The sequence below is a fragment of the Eublepharis macularius genome, chromosome 11 (genome assembly GCF_028583425.1).
Source record: "Eublepharis macularius isolate TG4126 chromosome 11, MPM_Emac_v1.0, whole genome shotgun sequence".
NCBI lineage: Eukaryota > Metazoa > Chordata > Lepidosauria > Squamata > Eublepharidae > Eublepharis > Eublepharis macularius.
Window position 1 is genome coordinate 93,704,924 of NC_072800.1, and position 23,755 is coordinate 93,728,678.

Genomic DNA, 23,755 nt, shown 5'->3' on the forward strand with positions numbered 1-23,755 from the left:
GAATGGAAGACATCCCAGCACAACATAGGACATTGATATTTTATATGACGGCAGCAGCCAGACTTTTGTATGCGCAGAAGTGGAAAGTACAAGAAGTGCCAACTACTGAGGACTGGATTTACAAATTGCTGTACATGGTGGAGATGGACAAAATGACAAGAAAACTGAGAGACCTTGATCCAGGGCAGTTTAACACGGACTGGGGAAAGCTGAAGCAATATCTGGTGAAAAAATGGGAGGTGGGAGGAGAACTGTGGCAGTTTGAAAACTATTGAGGTACACAGGAGGAGAGAAGTGACTATACCGAGGGGGTGGAGAGTTAATGGAAAAATTCTAAGCAACTTTATATGACTTTTAAGTATTATATTAAGTAGCAATAGTGTTGATACTATGAGAATTATTGGGATAGAAATTAACTAATCTGTATTTTTTTGGAAAGATAACCGTATAACATAGAGTGAATATATACATACATACGTAAATTTAAAGATAGGTCTAATTGTTAGACTTATGGTATATGTATAGATAAAGAACAATATATAGAATAGAAGCCTAAGTAAATGACAATAAGTGTGTATAATAAGTATGTGTATAGCAGTATTGGAATTGATGTATAAAGGGGGGCAAATTGTTTGTCCCATATTGAAGAGAATAGAAGGAGTAAGATAAAACACAGGTTATCAAAATGAATATTATTAGTAGTTTTAATGAAGAAGATAGATTAAGAGGAGTTTATTTATATGACAATTTATATGACAATCTATATGTGAAAGGAAGTGGAAATAGTGCTTAGAAGAATCTGAAAGTATATTATAATAAATAAATAAAATAAGTATGAAGGGAGTAGAGGGAAAGTGGATAGGGGGTTGGAAAACTGTTGGAAGTCAACAAAAAGGGGGGGGAAGGGAGGGGGTTAGAATTAGAAAAAATTAAAGACTGTGATTATAATTGTTATTACATGTTTCTAATCCAATAAAAATTCTTTAAAAAAAAAAGATAAAAGGAACATCTGTGTTGTTTGTTATACAACCTACAGACAAACTATACTGAAATTCATACACAGTTCATTTAAATATATGTGTATAACTAGAGTATATTGTGATCTAATCCGTATTTCCCTTTATAGAGTATAAAATACAACAGTAGTTCCCAATTCAAGAGATATCAACAGGACAGTTGATACTGGGCCTTCCACGGCTTTCCTTCTTTATTGTCTCAAACCACAAGTACCCTGGATATGCCTTATTTATCCATACGAAGAGGTATTTTTAGGCATTCAGTTATATTTGAGTACTTGCAAAACTCGTGGCTGAGAAAATAATCTACGATCCAGGCAGTCACTCGTTCAAAGCGGGTGGCCCTTTAGCAAGCTATCCCCACTCAACCTCAGCCTTCCCATCTGCAAGACAGTTATAATTCTGGCCCACCTTGAAGAGCTGTTGTGAATATACGAGAAGTACTTTGTGCAATGAAAAGGTATACAGTTACTGATCATATTAAGAACAGAGTGGCTGCTTAACGATATAGATTTGCTCGTGGCATAGGATAAATGGGCATGCTTCTGAAAAGCTGACACAGAAGGGGGCTAAAGCAACAGAAATCTTGAAGATGATGCCAACCAAAACAATTATCATGAGAAGGAAGTAGAATATGCCACTAGCAACACCTCCAACACATTCCAAGTCAGAAATGACTTCATCTTGGCCAGCTTTGCAACTTGCTGTTTGGTAACATGAGACATACATATTTTAAATAAACAAAACCAACTGCAATGACTAGATCACCCCCAATAAGTCCTGCTAAGGAGACCAGAGGTAAAAGCTCAAGGAAGCCCCAGTCTTTTGCCTTCTGGAATTGACAGCCACTTTCCTAGCTGCCCGTAGATAAAGAAAAGGGGCCTTCAAGGCAACCTAACGGAAATGCTTCACAGAAGTTCATTCCTTGGTGGCCACAGGCAGGTCAACACACACAGGTGAGACAGTAACGTCTGCAGAGTTATTTGTAGGCTTGAAATAGCCAGCACATATTAAAGAGCAGGGTATCAACAAGGAGTTCCTACCTTAAGCAGATGCTCCGTTAATACGTCTGGAATCTCACAGACTGCTGGTCTGCAAAATAAAAACACACACAATTGTTGATGTTCCAATAAACTGCTCCAGTTTCAGAATGCACACACAATAGTTTGATTATCAGAGGAGCCCAAGAAACCCACCATGACTTTATCATGATTTGGAACACACTGTCTTTGACCTTCCGGTCCGTATGACCGCCCCTTTGTCCATCCAGAAGGCGAAAAAGGGATAATCCAGATCGAGATGCTTCTTAGGTACTATTCAATATAAACTTCAATTATAGTAACAGCCCAAGTAGCAACTCATTAAGGAAGGCTGAGGCAATGAAACGCACCAGACTTTGAAATTGTGTAGAACTCTTCAAGCAGAATAAGCACGCAGCTATTCTTGGTAGAGAAAGCAAGATTTTAAATGCTTGCCCAGGCATTTCTAATCAAGTAAACAGTGACATAATCGTAGAATGTTAAGCATTTCAAAGACATCATAACAATATACAGCAATGTATGAAGACTGAGTCAGACCACAGGTTCCCTGAGCTCAGAATTGGTTTTTTAACTGCCAACAGCTCCTCAGGATCTCAGGCAAATAAAGGTCTTCCCCACAGCTACTACCTGTAACTAGAAGTGCCGGGGACTGCATTTGAGACTTTCTACATATAAAGCATTTATATGAAACATTGCTCAGCAGACAACCAATCACGCCGGTGGTTTCGGACACTGCCAAGTAATACTATGCAATAAAACTAAGGGAAGTTCAAATGTAGAAACTAACAATTACCAACTCCAGATACCTACTCAGGTTATCCAGCGGCATCTTTGAAGCAGCTTAGAAGGAGAAATAGAGCTTCCTAGCCAATAGGTTCATACAGAAGTTAAACAGCACAAGAGGGCAAGATACAATACTGCAATACTCCAGTCCATAAGCACTATGGGGCAGAGCAGCAGCCCCCAAGCACAACCTATGGGAATTGCTCCAATGAGCAGGAGTCCCATCTCAGATAAGGGGGTAAGCGGCTGCCACCACTAAGCCAAGCACCTTGTCCAAAATGAGGAGCAAAATGGTTAGGTCCAGGTAGGGCTTTTTTCAGTAGTAGTCTTACGTCATATCCTCCAAGCAGCAACCCCTCCCCTTGCCTGAGCATTCATTACGCTTTAGACCCAGCGGGTCATTCCAGAGAAGTCTGGAAAATAGAAAGTACACAGACAGTAGGCCACATCCAAACACTGACAGGATCCCCCATTTGCGTTCCAGACATTGTCCCGGCTGCTTCACTGGTCAAAGAATCAATCAAACTCTAGTTAGTGGGAGAGGGTGAGATATTTTATTCCCCTTATCGCCCAGGATCAGGCCGCTGCTGAGATCCATCAGCCTCTTGGGGCAGAACTACTCCTCATCCCCCACCTTTGAAGATCTTAAAAGTCCCATCTGAAGCTAAGCCTCATGTGCTGGAGTGCAAAATACTCCTCGAGGAAGGCTGCCCCAGACCCAATGCCACTGGATACGGGGATGGCTGAGCTCTCACTATGCCAGGCTTCAACAGTCCAAAAAGCCAAGCCCACAAACGACTCTCTACACTGACATGAAAAGGAAAACAAATTCAAGCCAAAAAGGTTCATCTGGAGGCTCTGAAAGAGGTTGCATTTTTAAATTAACTGAGGGACTGAAATCCAAGATTACTGCAAATGCAGCAGCTGGGCAGAAAAGCAAGCTTCAGATGGCAGTGAAGCCTTCATCCCTTCTCTGGAGGATGGCCCACCCATGCAATCCAGCTGAGCCAAAAAGCAGCCCAGTAAGCAGGGGTTTCGGTGGCCGACCCAGCGGTGTTACAGAGACTTGCCCACCTCCCCCAACACCTGTCCACAAGTGTTCACTGTGTTAAGGGAAAGCACCCATTCCTTCATCTCCTGATTTAGCTACCCAATTGCTGAAGCTGGTCAGTCGGCTTCCCTTGGATTGATGGCACTGGAGACTAAGCTGCAGCGAAGCTTTTATAAATCCACATGACATTTCCCAGGGCAAGTAAGAGGAGATAACTTCCCCAAGGATAATCACAGGAAGTGAGCTCAGATCAACAGAGGCAAGAGCATCCTATAGCAAGTGCTGAGCCCAGTCCCCACACAGACTGATAGACCCAGAGCAGGGGGTATTCTTATGCAGACCTGGGGAACCTCCATGTCTGCAGAAAAATATAAAAACCGCAAAATATGTATTTTATTTTATTGATTGATTCTATTTCTAGCCCGCCCTCCACGCGAACGGGCTCAGAGTGGGTTACAATAAAATGCTCAATGAGCGTTAAAACATATAAATTACATTTAAAACCAAGAAACACCACAAATACATACAAAAACAGATGGCGGGCCCCCTCCAATTTCCCAAATCATAATATAAACGAAGAAGAACAAAGGGGAGGGGGGGTTTAAATCTCCCTAAAACAGAAGGACACACAGACAACATAAAGCTACTGCGAGCAGGGAGGGGAGGAGGGGGAAGAACCAGCCAGAGAGGGAGAGAGCCTGCCATTCATGCCAGCCAGCCAGGGGAGGGGGAGGCAGCCCCACCATGGCTGCCTCTCCACTGCCAGCAGGGGAGGTAGAATGGGAGACCCCCCTGCTGCCACCAAGGCAGGCAAGTGGAGGAGGAGGAGCTAGAACTGCCACTTCTTGTCCCCCACTGATGCCAGCCCCCCCACCGCCCCCCACTCCCCCGCAGGTAGGCAGGGGAGAAGCAGGAGCCATCTCCCCACCACCGCCTGAGCTACGTGACCAGGTGGAAGGGGGGAGCAGGAGTGCTGGCAGCCCTCTGGGCAGGCTGGCCTGGCAGTGAGAGGGGGGGTGACGTTCCCACCCACGCGCCTTGCAGTTCACCACGTGTTATATTAAGCAACCAACAAGATGCTCGAAGCCTCAATGGCAACCTACTCTTGAAACACATCTGGGAGGGGAATCCAGACTAAGTATATTGGATCAGTGGGTGACAAATCCCAGGCCAAATCAAGCCTCCCGAGTTGCTCAGTCTGCCCTTTTACCAACTGCCAGCCTAGCGGCAAAAGAGGTTAATGGACAGGCAGTGGGTGAAGCAACTGGAGAGTCCTGCACACACACGCCTGCCTGTTGGGGCCCTGGCTCACTGCCCTCCCTTCTTGAAGTAGCCACTCTCACAAGACTGGATGTGGACCCCACCTATGCGCACTGGAAACATTACTGACTAATGGCACAGTCAAAAATGCTTGCATTCTTCATATGAAAGCCCACTGAATGATGAGAACGCTACTATTAATTTCATTTCCCAGGGACTTCAACTACCCTGGCCGACTGCAGATTTCAACCTCCCTGGCCCCTCAGCACCCTCTACATATTTCTCTGCTGCGTGGCATGTTTGTTTTAGGCCACACTCGGCACACGCCAGCTGCCAGCCAGGCTCGCTGTTGCTCTACGCCCAATACTTTTTGGCAGCTGACTTCCAGATCTGCCATTACTGATTTTCTCATTGATAAACCCCAGGGATTCTACAGGCATGCAGCATGAAAGCTACTAGGGTTAGAAACACAACAGAACACAGCCCGGATCCTGAAGGATCATCTTCTGCCCACAGCCAGGGTACTGTCTCCTAGCGCACACGCACAAGTGCACGCACGTGCGCACGCCACGCTTCCACGACTCTTTTTTGTACTCAGCTATTCAGTCCTCGGCAGAAGATTCTAGATGTGTGCAGATTTCCTCAGAATGCCTTTCCCCTCCATATCAGAGAATTCATTCATCCTAGGGCAGCTCTTGGATGACTTCTGGGGTGGATACAGAGTGAACATCTTTACACAAGCTAATTCCGCTACTTCTTCCATCTTGCCCTCTAGCCTGTCATTTCTTTCAACCTTCACGGTAAGAAACTTTCTCTCATGCTTCTATGTTCAAAAGGTCGCAGTCCTGGACATATTCAATCTGACAGCCGACTGGATGAAAAGTTTATTAAAAAAGCAGAGGGCTGAGCAGGCTGCCAGTCAGAGAGGCATGGCATTGCCAAAGAGGATGGATGCCTTCAACTCCGACTTCGCAGCATGACTTGCTCCCATCCGCGGCACTTCACAGAGCTCAAGGGGAAAAGTTATTCTGCTGGCCCCTAGAGAAACGCTGCATCTCTGCCAAAGCTACGCAACATCACCTGGGGCCAAGGGCATGGCTCTGAGCTCGAGAAACTCGTGCTCCAAGATCACACAACTGCTGTGGGACCAGAGTAGAGCAATTCTACTACATTCCCACTTGGGCCTCCAAACAAAAGCTTGCACAGAGGGAGCAGCGAGCTTGAGTGCAAATTCACTAAAAAGAATTGGGGGGGGTGTTGTCTTATTTGTGTGTTTGGGGGGACATCTTATAAAGTCTTATCACGATCCTCACTGACCTGTCTGGGACAGGTCTCTGGAGAGGCAGCATACAAATTTTGTAAATCACTGAATAAAATTTTATGGATCAGCCTTCATAGAATCATGGAGTTGGAAGGGGCCATACAGACCATCTAGTCCAACCCCCTGCCCAGTGCAGGATCAGCCTAAAGCATCTCTGACATCTTCATCCATCCAGGGTTATAAAGGAAAGATCCAATTAGAACAGCCACAAACTACCACCACCACCGCCCTTTTAAAACCAGCAGCAACAGCCTCAGGGAGGCCTAGAGGAAACAGCCTGGTTGTAACCACTTTCCTTAGTAAGGACAGATGGGCCAGGTCTCTCAGGGCATCGCAAAGATGCGCAAGTATAACACAGAATGGTGTAGTATTTACTGTGTCAGACTAGGATCTGAGAGACCCAGGTTCAAATCCCCACTCTGTGTGGAAGCTCACAAAGTCACCTTGGGCCAGTCACGTGCCCTGTGCCTTACCTACTTTAAGGGTAGTTGTGCGAATAAAATGGGAGTGAGGAGAACTGTGTATGCTGCACTAGGGCTTGCTAGGGACGGATAAAGATGCATCCGACAGAAAGGTCTCACCCCGTATGCAGCTCTTGCAGACTCAGAGAACAAGCCTCCCCAATGATCCCAGACACTCAGGGGGATCTTTTACACAAAACACATAACCAGCCAGCGAGAGCAGGAGTTACAGTATATGAAGTACACAGAATTCTTGGTTTTAGTTTGAAGAAAGCTCTATGGTATTTACTACATTTATTCTAGCCGCTCTGTGAAATCATTATCATTCCTGTTTTACGGATAGGGAAGAAAAGTCAAGAACGGCTTGCTCTGGAATACACCATGAAGCCATGATGACTCAGTGGGGCTGAAACCAAGTCCAAAAAGCTGTCCTTGACTGTATTGGATCTGCCAGTTTGGTGTAGTGGTTAAAAGCAACGCGACTCTGATCTGGAGAACCGGGTTTGATTCCCCACTCCTCCACTTGAAGCCAGCTGGGTGACCTTGGGCGAGTCACAGTTCTCTGGAGCTCTCTCAGCCCCACCCACCTCACAGGGTGATTGTTGTGGGGATGATAACAACTTACTTTGTAAACTGCTCTGAGTGGGTGTTAAGTTGTCCTGAAGGGCAGTATATTAATTGAATGTTTTTATCATCATCATCACCATCATTTTAGAGAGCCAGTTTCTGAAGTAGAACAGCCGGAGTCTACGCTAAAAAGCCTCAGTCTCAGCAGAACAATTTCTCTTTTGCCAGAGGAGACAGTCTCTGCCCCCAAAAGTAACCCTAGCTTATCAAAAGACAGAACCAGATCCAATGCTCCTCTTGGGTAACTACTATCTTCCAGCTGGGCTCCCTGCCAGCATCTGGACTTGCCAGGGGCTTAAATCAAGCGTTTACACCAGAGGCACGGCAGACTCACTTTCCACACAGGTCAAGCAGCCAAGTTTTGGACACATCCCTGCTCAGAATCAAGTTACTGTTCCATGGTGAGGATAAATAAGAATGATTTCTGTCAGTTTCAAATTATAGTACCTAAAAACAACTATTTAAAAAGGCGATTTGAAGTTAAAAGAAATGCGTTAAATCCTGCACCGCCCCTGAAAACTGAGTAATGACCTTTTACCCAAAGGATCTCGAGGACGAACCACAGGGGGGGAATATCCGACTCCGGAGGTTCAGCGTTATTTAAGCAACAGACTAAGTCGTGTATCATGTTGAGAATTATGGGCTTCCATCTGGACCCTGGAATCCTCTTTTATGCCTTCCAGCTACCTAAATGCCATAATGTGTTCAATTCTCAAATTATGAATTCACTGTAGATCAGTTGTACTTGGAAAAGTCATTTGGGAGGGCCAGACTGAACGGCAACCACAGTCCTCTGATATTAAAAATAGACCAAGTCTGATCCAGAAACTCCCTCGCTGAGAAGTTGGGCTCGTTCATCACAAAGTGCAGAGCAACAACGCATAAATGAAACTTCTGAAGCCAGAGCATACGGGGGTGGGGGTTGCTAAAGCTCATCAGATCGTATTTCCTTCAACTAAGGCTGGCTATTTTCCAGCACAGTCATCCAAGTACTAGATGGTAATTTATTTTAATAACTAGTCTTCTTCACCCTGCCTGCATCTCGTCTGACTTGGCATTCTGAATGAACCCTTGCATTGAGCTCTCCTAACAAGGTTTTTTTCCCCTTATCTGCATTAAGTTTATTTTAAAATATTTGTATCCCACCTTATCTCCTTTGACTCAAGATGGCTGACCAAGCAACAAATAGTGGCAAACTTAAAACACAAGATAACAAACAAGTCAAAAACAGCACAACCTGACCTCCGCAAACCAATTTACTCTCCACGAAATGTGCTTTGAAATAAAACTTCTAAATGCATTCCAGAACACAGGGAGCGAAAGATGTCTTTTGCACTCACACTGGCAAACCATTCCAAAGAACTACAAAGCAGTCTGTACTGAGGAGGAAGCAAACAGGCAGCCGGTGCAGCTGACGAAGCTCCAAAGTATTACGTTCCAAGCAGGGGTCTTGCTACCAGCGTTTTGCACCAACTGAAATGCCAAAGAGTCCAGTAGCACCTTTAAGGCTAACCAACTTTATCGTAGCATAAGCTTTCGAGAACCACAGCTCTCTTTGTCAGATCTGATGAAGAGTGCTGTGGCTCTCGAAAGCTTATGCTACGATAAAGTTGGTTAGTCTTAAAGGTGCTACTGGACTCTTTACTATTTTGCGACTACAGACTAACACGGCTAACTGCTCTGGATCTATGAAATGTCCAAGACACCTTCAAAGGGAGACCCACGTACAGCACGGTACAGTAGTCCAATCTGGAAGTTATGGTGATGCAGACCAGCAGGGCTAGTTTGGCAAAGTCTAAACGAAAGGTCAGCTCATAGGACAGGAATAACTGAAAAAGGGGCTCCTGGCAACAGAGCCAGCCCTGCTTCTCCGTCCACAAGATCAGGCCCAGGAACACCCCTAAACTCTTCATCTGGTCTACTAAGAGAAGGCTGGTAAATCCACACCAGCCAAACACTCAGCATTGCCAAGCTGTATCACCTCCACCTTGTCTGGATTCAGCTTCAGTTTGTTCACCCTCAGGCACTTCACCGCAGCCTCCAGACCCTGGCCCAGGACCCTCACGGCTGCTTCCAGGGGCTTCGATAATGAGAAGGAAAGCTGAATGTCATCCACATTATTGGTGGAAGTCCTCTGTGAAGCTCTGTCAATGGCTTACCTTACAAGTTAAAAGAGCGGGCGGGCGGGGCGGGGGGAGAGAATAGGCCCTTGCAGTACCCCACACACCGCTGCCTCTCCTATGGAAATTTTATTTTCTGCCAACTACCAGACAGTGTGACCAATGGAAGACTGCGCCTAGAAGTGTGACTGAAGAAAAGCTCCTATGAATTCGATCCCCCTCCTTTTTTTTTTGAATGAGTGAAATGTTTTTAAGTCAACATTTTATTCAAAATGTGCAATATGAAAATTTCTATATAAGAGTCTACATGACAGGATAATGATAATTACTATGTATTCTGTAAATATATACAACATTTAAAGAATATTCTTAAAATGTAAACAATTTGGGCAACATGCTGTAAGGTGTTTAATAATACATGAAACAGAGTGTCTAAATATGCTAGTAGCCTTGCTTATTGTGTTTCTGTCCACTTTTCTCAACAGCATTTTTCTAACTTCAATTTATTGTTTCCTACCTCTAAGATGGCAAAAATTAAGCTACATGTGCATGGGATACAGTACTTTACCACTCCCTCTTAAGTATTCAGTATATTTGCAATTTTTCTCATAGAAAACAAAGACATTTGTATTTTAACTCTATAAACATGACAAATAGTACAATTTTATATACTACATTATAAAGGATGTATTTTATGTTTATAAACAGTAAAACAAGTTTAGGTTTGATAAGAAAGTAAGTATTGCATGCATTTCAAGCCCCTCCCCAAACTTCCATGTTTTTTTTTAAATGAAAAAAACATTTTTGTACTGTGGCTTCAAAATTCCTAGACATTTTACATCTCTAGCTTATCCCAATTATCAATAGTAGTCAGTCCACCAAAATATCGTGGTTGACCATAGTAAGCACTGGTAGCTATAATAAAATCAATAGTGATGCAATGCGTTTATCCAACTCAGCCAGAGATGATCAACTAAGGTTAACAGTGTCATTTCAGCCCTGAATCCTGATGTGAAAACAGGCTGAAATTAGCCACGGATAGGTTTTTCATCCAGAAATGCCTGAAGTCGCTCTGAAGTCCAGTCACCCGGCTCCAAAAGGGGAGACTGGACACCGCTTGGTTACTGCCCACATCCCTCTTATTCAAAGGCAATTTCTTTAAGAAGAGGTCTAATCTTAGCTTCTTTCAGCTGTGAAGAAAACCTCTTATAAGAGGGTCACTTTAACGATATTCCCCTGACATGATTTTAGTAGTCAGGATGGACTATTAAAAGGCAGTGGATTTCCCAAACCTAAGCATTCTGCTGGCATTGATCAGGGAAAGCAACCATTAAACTAGCTATAGAACTCTGATAAAAAGTCACAACCCAACACAGCTGGGTAACTCCAACACAAGATGTATTCTCCCACTGACGTTTGTTAGATCAGATGAGAGACTATTAGCAAAGAATCTAGCAAAACTGTTAACAGCTAACATCCAAATCAGAATACAGGATGTCAGGTTGAGATGACATTAGGCCTTTAACCACCCTAAATAATTTTGCTCGACAAGGTTCTGCAGCGGTAGCAAAAGAAGTCTTTGCTGCCGCCGCCGCCACCTCACAGGACTTTAAATGGGTTCTACAGGGTGTTCTACCTAATTCAGCATGAATGGTCCACTGCCTTCCTAACTTCTTCATGGTTCCAGCTCCCTCCAAAATCAAGGAGCTGAAGGAACCTTGTAAATAGACCCCTGCAAGCTAGCAATTTATAAGGGCCTCTACAGAGTCCTCAAAATTCCCAAGGGAACCAATTGTATACACCAATCTCTCCGTTTGGTCATCATAACTGGTCTCCTGTCCTTGTGGAGTGAAATAGACATCACAACTTCTGCCTTTAACATAGCTTGGTGGTGAGTCATGTTGCTCTGCTGTAGAAAAAGCAGAATTTAAGCCAGTGGCACCTTATTGGAGATGAATAAGATTTTCAGAGTGTCAGCTTTCGAGAGTCAGAGCTCCCTTCTTCAGCAAGTACTGATCTGACCAAGGTAGAGGTTATAGTATCAACCCCCTAACCAGACACCAGAAGTCAGTCCAGTGCAGAATAAAAGATCCAAGTTCCACCGAAATCTAGGAAAGCAGAGCAGGGTCTGATACAGGGTTTTCCAGCTTCAAACCTTTAGCTGACCTTGGAATAAATACCCCACAAAAACAACTGTGCCACAGAACGGCAATGAAACAGCAGTAGACAAAAAAATCTGGCAACACAAGCACACACACACAGTCTGAGAGGCAGCCAATCCAGGCATTTATATTGCAAGTCACAATGCAATCCAACTCTTTCAAAACTACTGCCAAATGGGAGTTTAAGATTTATATAGACCAAGGTTGAACATGCAAGACCATTCCTCATGAACTCAGTCCAACCTCTTTCTACATATGGTCCAAGAATCTCCCTGAACTGCTAATTTGGTACACAATTAAACAACTCTTTGCCGCTATAAGCAAGGCTAAAGTGGTAAATCAGGCTATTAGTTTATAATGGCTATAGGCTCCCACTGCCAGACTAACAGACACAAGCCCAGCAATGACTTCAGGGAATATTGGGAAAGACTGAAAATGTTTACACCCACCTAGTTTCTCATGACTGTAGTTAATTCAGCTTTCAAACACTTCAATGTGTTGACTCCGTTCACTGAGTACACTGGGACTGAAAAGTGTAGGGGTACACGCTCCAATTTAAGAATGCGTGTTTGAATACTTCTCGTCTGATTGCTTATCTGCAATATTCCAGATGTCCATATGGTATTTAGGATTTTTGGGATACCAGTAAATGGGTCCCAAAAAAATTCGGAAACATTCAGGGATATATGGAAATATCTGGAGCCAGTGTTTTAAGACTCCCCAAACTGTTTTTCTTTAATTTTATACTGTGTCTGGCCAAGTTTGGGTACTGGCTTGAATTCTCTCTTCTAAAACTTCTGCTGGTCTTGTAACATAGTTCTCCGCTTAAGTTAGTTAAGCCTTGAATTCTCTGGTTTGACACTGACTGTGACGGGCATGCCACACTGGCCTGTGGTTCTGCTAGGATTCTCTGGTTTGACAAAGGTTCTATTGGTCTTGTTGATTCTGTTTGCATTGGGAGGCTTCTAGCCAGTGGTTCCTTGCTCTTGCGTGTTTGGCTATTGGCTTTTTCACCCTGGAGAAAGCATGGACATTTTCCTCCCCACAGGAAACACTGGAGACGAGTAGGATAGCTTGAGTCACCTTGTTCAGGATCCACAGAATTGGACCCTTGATCCAATCCACTTGAAACTTGGTGTGGGGGGGGGACCAGCAGGACTAGGTTCTCTGCACTTTTGATGTTATTTGCTTGAAAAACATCCACTCCAGCATCCCCTCCAAAACATTCCCCATAGGGAATAATGGACCTGAAAAATTTTCAGAATTCCAACCTCCTCATTCGAAAATCCAAACAACAAAAAGTTACTGGAGACCCAAATGATGCAGAATACTGGAATTCATGTCCTTCCTGAAATCTGAATCTGAAAATCATTTTTTTTTTCAGGTGCACATTTCTATTCCCATTTCTGAATACTTTGCTTAAAAGAACATTATAGGAGGGCCACCCTCTCCACCCCTTTTCCAGGGCTGTCTGAAATATAGCACAGGTCTCTTACTATAGCTTATAAAGTGTCATGTCCCAGGAAAGAGCTATACGTTATGAAGTTCAGGACAAGGAGAGCAAGTTCTACCTTCAGTAGAACTTCTGTTCCACAGTATCATTAAATTGTGTGTTTGCCCTCTGAATGCAGTCAACAACGCAGGCAAGGAGCATGGCAACACAATCACAGTGATGTGAAGACAAAGGGAAAGGTTGAACTCAGAGCCAAGCTACAAGTGACGCCTTACACAGGTTGGACACTTGTCAGCTTCCCTCAAGTTTTGATGGGAAATGTAGGCGTCCTGGTTTTACAGCTTGGCTCTCCATTACAGCTGCAAGACCAGGATGCCGACATTTCCCATCAAAACTTGAAGGAAGCTGACAAGTGTCCAACCTGTGTCAGGCGTCACTAGTAGCTTGGCTCTCAGTGCTGGGAAGGGGGCACACAGAGATACAATAATACCAGGCTGCCATTTATAGCTGCTGAGCCACATTTTGTAGCGTACAGCAGCAGAAGGCGTGCCTCAAAGGCTAAAATCCTACATTTCCAGTTTAAAGGATCTGAGAAAGTACCCAGGGTAAGAGGCCGCATATTTTTTAGCTATCACAGCTGGAAAGATCCACTTTAACATGCAGGCAAAGCCCAGTAAGGCACGATCTCCTTCATAATTTAAACTGCCATGGTGTTGGAGGAGGATGTATACAGTCTGAGGAATAAAAAAAAGAAACATTTCTAACCTCTCACATATGGAAATGAAGAACACTAATAGTTTTGATTGTTACAAATGCTCAGCATTTTTTCTCAAAGACACATTATTTATTAGTTGATATAAATGATGGGTCATGTAGGAACCATATCAAAAAGTGGCAGAAACATCTTAAACATGAGCACTATACAAAGACTTGGAAATGTATATATCATCAGAGTACTATTTTCTCAAGCAATCTGCAACTAGGGCAGAAGTGATGATTCACCCAACACCTTTTCTTCCAGTGGAGTTTCTCTAAAGTAAATCGAAATCTATCAACTTGTTGTTTTGTTTAAAGGTGCTGACTTCCATCATATGCAATGGACTCACTGCCGAGTTCAGATTTTTTGGAAATTGGTATTAAAAATGATATTCAGAAGACTGAATTATTGCTAAACCAAGAAGAATTTTTGTCAACTGTGTTTATCAATTAAAGTGCCATATTTATTTGTTTGTTTGTTTATAGTCCAGCTTTCTCACTGAGACTCAAGGTGAATCACATGATGTGAGTCAGTACAATCAATATCACTGCGTTTCAATATACATGTAATGGGTATATACATGCAATCTGCAAGATTTAAAGAGAGAGAAAGAATGAAAAGAAAGATTTAAAGATTTAACCGTGTTGAAACACAGCATAGGCAAATTCCATGACTGATATACTAAAACAACATAGGAACTCAGTAAGATTATACTTATAGCCACAGTAGTGAAGTCTATGGACCCTCACTGTTTGCAGAAATAGTAGTGACGTCTTTGGTCCCTCCTTATCCCTTTACTGATGGATCTCTTAAGACCACTTTCTTACAGTACAACTCCCCCATCTGAGCAAAAAGCCTTCCTGAACAATTCGGTTTTGCATGGTTTACAACCAGAAGTGTGGGAGCTTTCCTAACCAGCTCCAGCAGGCCATTCTATGAAGTGGGAGCCACCACAGCGAATGCTCGTGGCATGGGCAGCTGTTGATTTTGCCTGTGTGAAGGGTAGTGCCCGCAGAAAGTCAATAAGGGATCAGAGCTGTAAGTTTAGCCATCTCCACTAACTCCATCATTTTCATAATCCAATCCTCGATTGAAGGCAATACTGTACTTTTTCATTTTTGCCCATATTAAAGCCTAGCCGCCGTGGTCATATATAGAAATAAAATACCATGTTGATTTTCTGACTGTTTATCCATTAATCCCAACAAAAAGGCTTCTGGTTTAAATTATATATTGATCTTCAACGTTTTTTGTATTATCATATGAATTTGTGACCCAAATTTTTTTAGCTTTAGGGCAAGTCCACCAAAGATGATAAAATGTTCCTTCATGTTGCTCACATTTCCAACATTTGTTTGACATACCGTTTTTGCTAATTTGTCAGGAGACATATGTGGAAAGCATTTTTTGCAGCCGCCTTAATTTACTTTTCTAGCAGCAGCACTGGACCCAGAATAACCCCTGGGCTCTTGACCGAGTCTGTAAGGGTCAGATAAACTCCATCCCACGTGAGAAGCACGCCTTCCCAACCAGCATCCCTTTCATCTTGTCTGGGTTCAGGTTCAATGTGTTTGTTTTCAGCCATTTGACCACAGCTGTCAAACAGCGACTTAAGATCTCTACTGCATCCCGTGGTGATTTTGACAGTGTGATCTAGAGCTGGGTGTCGGCTGCATACTGATGGCATCCAATTCCATAGCTATGACTGAGTTTTCCTAAAGGCTTTACATAGAGGTTAAACAGCATGGGGGATAAGATTGCACCCTGTGTTACTCAGCACACAATAATTCCCTTTCTGCAGACAGCCAGTCCCCAGTAGCTACTCTTTGAGTACATATCAAGAGAAATGGTTTAAACCAATGTATTGTCACATCCTGGCTGGGGCTCACTCAGACAGGGTCCTCACTCTCTCCTGGGGCCAGGGTTCCCACAAGTTCCTCCCTGACCCTTGAAGTGCTTATGTTGCTTTACTTCCTGCTGGTCCATTCTGGCCAGCGTCACACCTCGAGTGCCTCACACTGCTGTGCCTTCTTCCAACTGGATCACGACACATGTCCTTGAGGTGGGCGCGCTTTCGTGCTGCTGGCTTCTTTCAGGTTCACCTGGAGTCCTGCCTCCTCCTTCCCCTTCAGGGCCTTGGTAGCCCACCTTGGCCTTTTCCTGGGGTTCCTGGGGGAGCGGCAGCCCCTCCCTGATTCAGGCAAGGGCCTTCCGCACGGCTGCTGCTGGAGTCTGCCTTGGCGCAGGACCCTGGGACTCCTCCCTCAGCTTCCGGCTCCCCACTTCCTTGAATCTGCTCTGGTATTTGCTGGCCCACTCCTGGCCCAGCTGTCACACCACTGCTAGGGGCCATCACCATCCTCTGCTGCCTGCCAGCTCACTGCCGGCTTTTGAAAGACCCTGCATCTGAGCCAGGCCAGGTTCCACCCCAGCAACTGCACGGCAGCTCTGGCCTGGCCATAACCCCTTCCAGGGAAGCGCTCTGCCACTGTTCAGGCCCTGCAGGGCAGCCTGGTCAGCTACAGTGTTGGACTGTATTCGTGTGTCATTGGAAACCACAATCTTTTATCTGATAAGAAAGAATGGCTGACAAAACATAGGCCTAACAAACAGGGAGGTGTTGTTGTGGCCTATCAGGATTCTATCCCCCTGGCTCGATGCCCTGTCTAAGAGACTGCCAGTTTTGAGTATATTCAGTGTTGGGAGTACGAAACAGGACTGGGATTCTGTTGGTGTACTGCCCACCCTGCTGCCCAAACGTATCCCTGCTTGAGCTAGTGGCGGTGGACTCGGAGACTGCTGGGGGGGACCTTCAACATCCATGCCACGTAGTTTTGGGGGACTTCAGCATCCATGCCAAGGTTGCCTTCTTAGGAATGGCTCAGGATTTCACTGTCTTCATGACAGGTCTCATGTAATATCAGGTCCAACACACTGTGCAGGTTGCACTCGTGATCTGGTGTTTTGCTCTGGGCAGGAGGTGATCTGAAGGTGAGGGGTTGAAGACAGTTCCTTTATCATGAACACAGCTCTAGTTTAAACTTACAGGGATACCAAGGCTCCTCAGGGGTGGGGGATGATCTGTCCCTGTAGCCCAATGGCTCCGACTGGCTTTCAGATGGCATTAGGGGATTTTCCTGCTGATATGGCCGGCGCGCCCTGGTTGACCTCAGGAATGAGGACATGGCCGGGGCAACTGACACGACAGCTCCTGAGTGCCCTCTCGCAGGGCTAAAGAGACCAAGCAGCCTCTTGGTGCCTGGAGACAGTTTTGGAATGAGGTCAACAAACTGAAACGTCATCCCGGCAAATTTGATGGGGACTTGGGGAACCTGTTTGGGTGGAAACAGGTATAGGAATGTTTTCAATAAATTAAATAAAACTAAAACAATGCATACGATTATTTTGACAGGTTTATAATGCATTCAATGTATACAGTGTTCAGACATAAATTAGCAAATGGAACAATCTAAATGATGTATTTTTCATATATTCTGCATATGTAGCAAGCAAGTTACTGGGATACTTATGCATCCTTGATATTTTAAGAATTTAGTATGTACTCATATTTTACTTCAATAATTTCTTGTAAATCAGATAAAAATTTTAAAGAAAGGAACTGAATAACCTGAAGGGACACATATGTGCAAACAGGCAAACACACAGGCACACAGTAAACCTGTCACAGAACAAAAGGAAAACGTGGGAATTTGTAGGGCCAAACTACAGGTTATGCAGTAGTTCCGCAATTGGTCACCCAGTTTACTGTGATGCTTTGTAAAAAAATAGCCTCAACAACACTAGAGAGCACTTTAACCCTTTCTCCATGAGCCATACACAGTGGCACCGTTTCCTTTATAAAAGAGCCTTCTTGAATCATTCCATTATACTACAGCCCTATTACCTTTATAAAAATTCCCTTCTGAACAATTCTGTTTTACACAGTTTGCAAAATGACAGATGCATGAGAGCCTTCTTGATGTTCTTGGACTGGCTGTTCCACCAGATGGGAGGTCACGGCAGAAAATTCAAGTTGATCTTTCCATTTTCAGCATGGAACTATTGGAAGGTTTTGTGCACTTGAACAGTCATTGTAACTGAGCAAAGCAGGAGAGGTGGTCTTGCAGATTTAAGGGCCCAAGGCCATGAAGGGCTTTGTAGGTAATAATTGAATTTAACCCAGTAACTGACGGATAACCAATGGAGTGACAGCAGAATTGGTGCAACACACATACTCCGCCCTAGTTCCCAACAGTAGCTAAGCTGTGGCATTTTGCACCAATTGGAGCTTCCAAGGTGATTTCAGAGTCTTTATAAACTTGCAGTGGGAGAACTGTAATGCACTCCACATGGGGCTGCCCTTGAAGACAATGCAGAAGCTGCAGCCGATTCAGAATGCAGCAGCCCGACTGTCAAGGGCTGGCTAATGGGAACATATCCTGCCTACCTTAAAACGGCTACATTTGCTGCCAGTTTGTTTTCTAGTCCAATTCAAGGTGCTGTTTATTCATGACCTTGAAAGCCCTTCCCTAGGAACCCCGTATCTAAAAGACCGTCTCCTCCTATACATCCTTACGCACTAGCTATGGACTTCAGGCTGTCACCTGGCTGGCTGTTCACCCACTCAGTGCTGCCCACACAATAGCAGAGCCTGTTCCTTTTCCACCACAACTCCCACTGGGCAAAATGGGCTCCCAGAAGAGGAGAAAGGAGCAACATTGACAGAAATCTTCATGGGGCACTGCAGGGCAATTCTGTTTGCCGTGACTTTTATTGAAGTCTAAAGTGTAACCATCTTTTGGGAAGGATACCAGGAGTTTTGTTCATTCATTTTAAATTGTAATGTTTTAACTGTGATGTGCAGTATTAAGTATTGTGATTTCTGCTCATAGTGATTCAGCCAGTAAGGATTGCAGAATCCATTGTGCTATGCATGTGTGGGTTCGAATCCCATCCCACAGACAGACAACACAAGCTCAACGTGAGCCAAATACATATACACAAACTCTGCCCCAAAGATAACCAACAACCAATAGGCACATGAAGCTAGATTTTGCATTAACTATATACAAAGTAACATATTTACAGTGCTGTGATTGGACTTTATTGTACATTACGGATTGGATTCAGCCAGCAGAAAAACAGCCAGTAGGAATGAAGGCTTCAGGAGCCTAGGCTCAGACAGAAGCTCAGTCAGTACACAACATGTAGGCCACTTTGAGCCTCAAAGAAAGGTGGGGTATAAATATTAATAAATAAATTTAGTTTAATCCTCACTCAAACTTAGGTCTTTGATGAGCAAAGACAAATATGATTTGCATTTATCAATAAAAACAAAACTATTACATAGCAGACAAAAGACAGTGTCCATTCTCACAACTATTCTCTCTTTTTTGAGAAGGCAGACAACCAGTGTCAGGCTTTGCAATATATAAGCTTTTGGGTTCTCTCAGAATACAGCCCCTCTTAAATCAGTTTCTTAGGACCTGTCAAGATAGCCAGGAACTCTGACAAGTACTGTTTATAACACTTATTTATGTGGGGCAAGAGTACTTTATAAGTACTATTCAGACGTTCCCCAGGTGCAAGAATTAAATGAAAAATTTCCCTGGAAAGTCTCCTTACACCATATATATTTCAGCAGGGGTAAAGAACAATAGTGAAGAGACAGTAGGCATTATTAGTGCAGGTGCAGTAGAACAGTAGGTTCAAGGGGCTGATAAAGCCTCTCCCCAGCCTCCTCTCTCTCTCTCTCTCTCTCTCTCTCTCTCTCTCTTGGAAATAGAGCCCTAGCCCACTGGATTACTGAGGAGCTAAGGTAATTAACAAGGTGGATGATATATTGATATTGCTGGAGAAGATACACAAGATCAGACAGATCATGTCTACTACAGGGGTCATTTGAAAGCCTACGAGAGCAGCAAAGATTATTTCCTCCGCTACTGTTGCATCTGCTGAATCCTATCCGGTCAAATTATTTATGTCGCTTGAAATCTGATGACTCCTAGGATGAAATCAGAGAGAACAACTTGATTATAAAATGGAAGCACTTTTACATAATTCTTTGTGAAATAAGATCTCGCTGATTCCATTTGGACACTAATTTGAAAACAGATGATGTGGTAGCACGTCCAGCTCTGATATGATTCAGAATTATCCTTCCAACACACACCAATGCCGACAGGTTCTTGTGGTTTGTGAAATCTACCACCTATAAATTTGATCTTTGTTCCCCCAACCTAGGAAATCCTGCTGGGATGAAATTGGGATCCTACTCACTATGATACTGAATTATTCCAAAACAGAAGGAAGGTTTCCTTGGACTTCTGGAGATGGTTGTTAGGCAACTCTACCTTGTTGAAGCAAGAGCCACACAGTTATGGGTAACTGAATGCGTAGTGGTCAAGCAACACATCTACCCTTAATTTTTTTCAATCTATCTTCAGTTCTTGCTTTGGGACAGAGACAACATTAGTTGATCTGGCGGACAATCCCAGTCTACAAAAAGTTAGAAGCCATTCTCCTTTACTGATCAGTCTTGCCTGCCCCTAATGGGTGAATCACTATTTCACTCAATCTTCCGGACGGTGGGGTCTATGCGAGAGGTGGTACTCCTATGATTTTAGTCATTTCTGTACCAGTAGGTTAAAATTTCATCAGAGAAACTGACTCAACTCCCTGGCAGTTCACATATAGGGTGCACCAGGGATCTATGCTCTCATCTATGCTGTTTAAAATATATGGCTAGGACACTATACAAGTTTGTCCACAGCTCTGAGGTTAGCTGCCACTAGAAGGCGGATGACACTCGTCTCCATATTTCATTAGCATCCAACAGCAGGTCTCTCGGTCCTACGCCACAGCCTGAATGCCACGGACAAGGGGAACAATCCGGATGCAAATTCGGATAAGGCAATGCAGATGCTGACCAACCCCTCCCCCAACAGCCTGAAGGAGCTGGATTTGGACGAAGTATCCCTACAGAAGGTCTGGAGAGCGTAGGGTTACTTCTGGACTGAGTCTTGCCGATAGAAAGGGAGGCCACTAGCACTGCAAAGTGTTTTTTACCAATATGACTGTTCAAAGATTTACTGCTCTATTGGACTCGGTTCTTCTGGACACACTGATCCACACTGGTGAAACCTCAATGCTAGATTACTATAACACAAATTATGTACGGCAGCAGGATCTGAGTCCAGTGGCACCTTAGAGACCAACAAGATTCTGAGGGTGTTTAAGCTTTCAATAGTCGGAGCTCCCTTTTTTTCAAAAGCTTGAACCTGAAAATCTTGTTAGTCTCGAGGGTGCCACTGGACTCAAATGCTGCTGTTCTACTGCACGAGCCCTGCCTCTCGAAAGCTGACATTGTGAAAATCTTGCTGGCCTCCAAAGTGCCACTGGACTCAAATCCTGCTGTGTTACTGCAGACCAACATAGCTACCTACCTGCAACTATCTGCAGAGAGGAGAAAGCTCAAGGTCAGATCCTTTCCAACCACCGGCTGACCTTGCCGCACCATCCTGCTGCTTCTCTCAGCAGGCATGCGGACAGAAGCTTGAAGATTGGTGTCCTTATTTTCTATAGAGCCGGTCCATCTAAGAGGCAGCAAAAATGGCCATTCTATAAGGGCTTGTGACTCAGGAGGTGCTTCGTGACCCGCCTGAGAGCCCTGTCCCATGTGCTGAAGACCACTTATTCAGATGCTTAAAAGCCATGGAGGGAATGGGGGGGGAAAAGCACACACATTAAGTCCTCAGGATTTCAATAAGCCACTGGACAGAAAGAACCAGAATGCACCGATGCAAATTGTTGCATAGCCACCAATACAGCCATCTTTTATGTCCGGTATGCATCCTGGTATTTATGGTCTGCACAGTCCTTTGGCCAAGGGGAAAAGTCCCTTACCTACATGTCACCAGAGAGCTAATTTGGTGTAGTGGTTAAGAGCGCAGGAATCTAATCTGGGGAGCCGGGTTTGATTCCCCACTCCTCTACTTGAAGCCAGCTGGGTGACCTTGGGTCAGTCACAGCTTCTAGGAGCTTTCTCAGCCCCACCCACCCACCTCACTGGGTGATTGTTATTGGGATAATAATAACACACTTTGAGAGCCAGTCTGGTGTAGTGGTTAAGAGCGGAACGACTCTAATCTGGAGAACCGGGTTTGATTCCCCACTCCTCCACTTGAAGCCAGCTGGGTGACCTTGAGTCAGTCACAGCTTCTAGGAGCTCTCTCAGCCCCACCCACCTCACAGGGTGTTTTGTTGTGGGGATAATAATGACATACTTTGTAAACCGCTCTGAATGGGCATTAAGTTGTCCTGAAGGGCAGTATATAAATCGAATGTTGTTGTGATTATTATTATTAGCTTGAAATACAGTACACAAATCCTAAACTGCTGTGATACTACACAGTCACCACCAACAAAAGGCATTAAGTTCTCCAAAACACTCCTCACTTCCCTGCTTTCTTTGTTCCCAGCATCCATGCTGTTCCCTGTGCTTGCCGCCATATTATTTCCCCCATTTGCCTATCAGCTGCTCCTTCACAACCCAGCTCTTCACAATAGCTGCCCATGACATCACAGCTGCATCGTTTGGAATTTCCTGGACTCTTTCCTACACCCTCATTCAAACCCTGTCATTTTTTGCCTGGAAGATAATTCTGACTGTCAAGCCCTCAGCTGGGTTCACAGATTCTTGCTGATCCTACATAGTTCTCTCTACTTTTCTCAGGTTTGTGCCACTCTAAGTTGGCCAAGAACAGAAGGAAAGAGATTCAATAAGCTCCCAAATTTGGGCTCAGCTGCCACCTCCAATTTCTATTATTATTTCAGGCAGATCAGAGGCCTAAAAGTTGAAGGAGCATAATTACTCCCCAAATACTAACATAGAGAACTAGATAGTTAAACTCTGGGGGCAAGCCAGCAGTTTCAAAAAAGTTACAAGCAGAACAATAGTATAACAATAGTTATCTGCCCTGAGCCTGCTTGCGGGGAAGGTGGAATATAAATACGATAAAAATAAATAAATAAATAATATACATTTAATTAAAGGAGACAGAACCAATAGTTTATACCAGAAACAAAGGAAGATCAATAGAGTGCCTTCTGGCCCTTTATCTTACTTAAGGGCAACTACGCTTAATAGATCCATGTCTGAATCCCCATTCTGCCATGGAAGCTAGCTGGGTGACCTTGGGATAGTTATACCATCTCAACTCAACCTACCTCACAGGGTTGTTGTAAGGATAAAATGGAGGAGAGGAAAACAATGGAAGATGTTTTAGGTTTCCATAAATTCTCTCCTCAAAATATGTCCAAGCAAGCCCTAACAGTTGAAGCGGCAGCAAACCCACCCTAACTGTTGCAAGTCAAGAAGATGGGATCATCTAAGATCTGTAACCGCCTAGGACTGACAGGGCCATGGCACCCAAAGGCATAGTTGTAACTCAACCCAAAGCCTCAAAATAGAAAGCCCTGCGGCTGTGTGGGTCAGCTATAATCCAGATCAACCTCTACCAACTGAACCAAATGACAATCTAAGGAATCGTTCAAAAACTTCTTTTCGCTATTAAGTTCAGCTGTCATAACATTTGCCACGCATGTGCAACAACAAAATTTGTCCAAAATCACATTTGAGGTTTCCTTTTCACTTCTGACACAAAGTTTGCCGATTGTGAATATGGTGAACAGAACAAACCTAA

The 23,755-nt window shown here is 44.1% G+C and overlaps 1 protein-coding gene across 7 annotated transcripts in view; it reads right to left on the bottom strand.

The window, feature by feature from the left end:
- Positions 1-23,755, bottom strand: part of MAP4 (microtubule associated protein 4) — a 220,124-nt gene that overhangs the window by 160,216 nt on the left and 36,153 nt on the right. For all 7 annotated transcript variants that reach the window (XM_054991276.1, XM_054991275.1, XM_054991274.1 and 4 more), the window contains exon 2: positions 2,060-2,108. The gene's annotated coding sequence lies outside the window, so the exon portion shown is untranslated. The remainder of the gene's footprint in view (positions 1-2,059; positions 2,109-23,755) is intronic.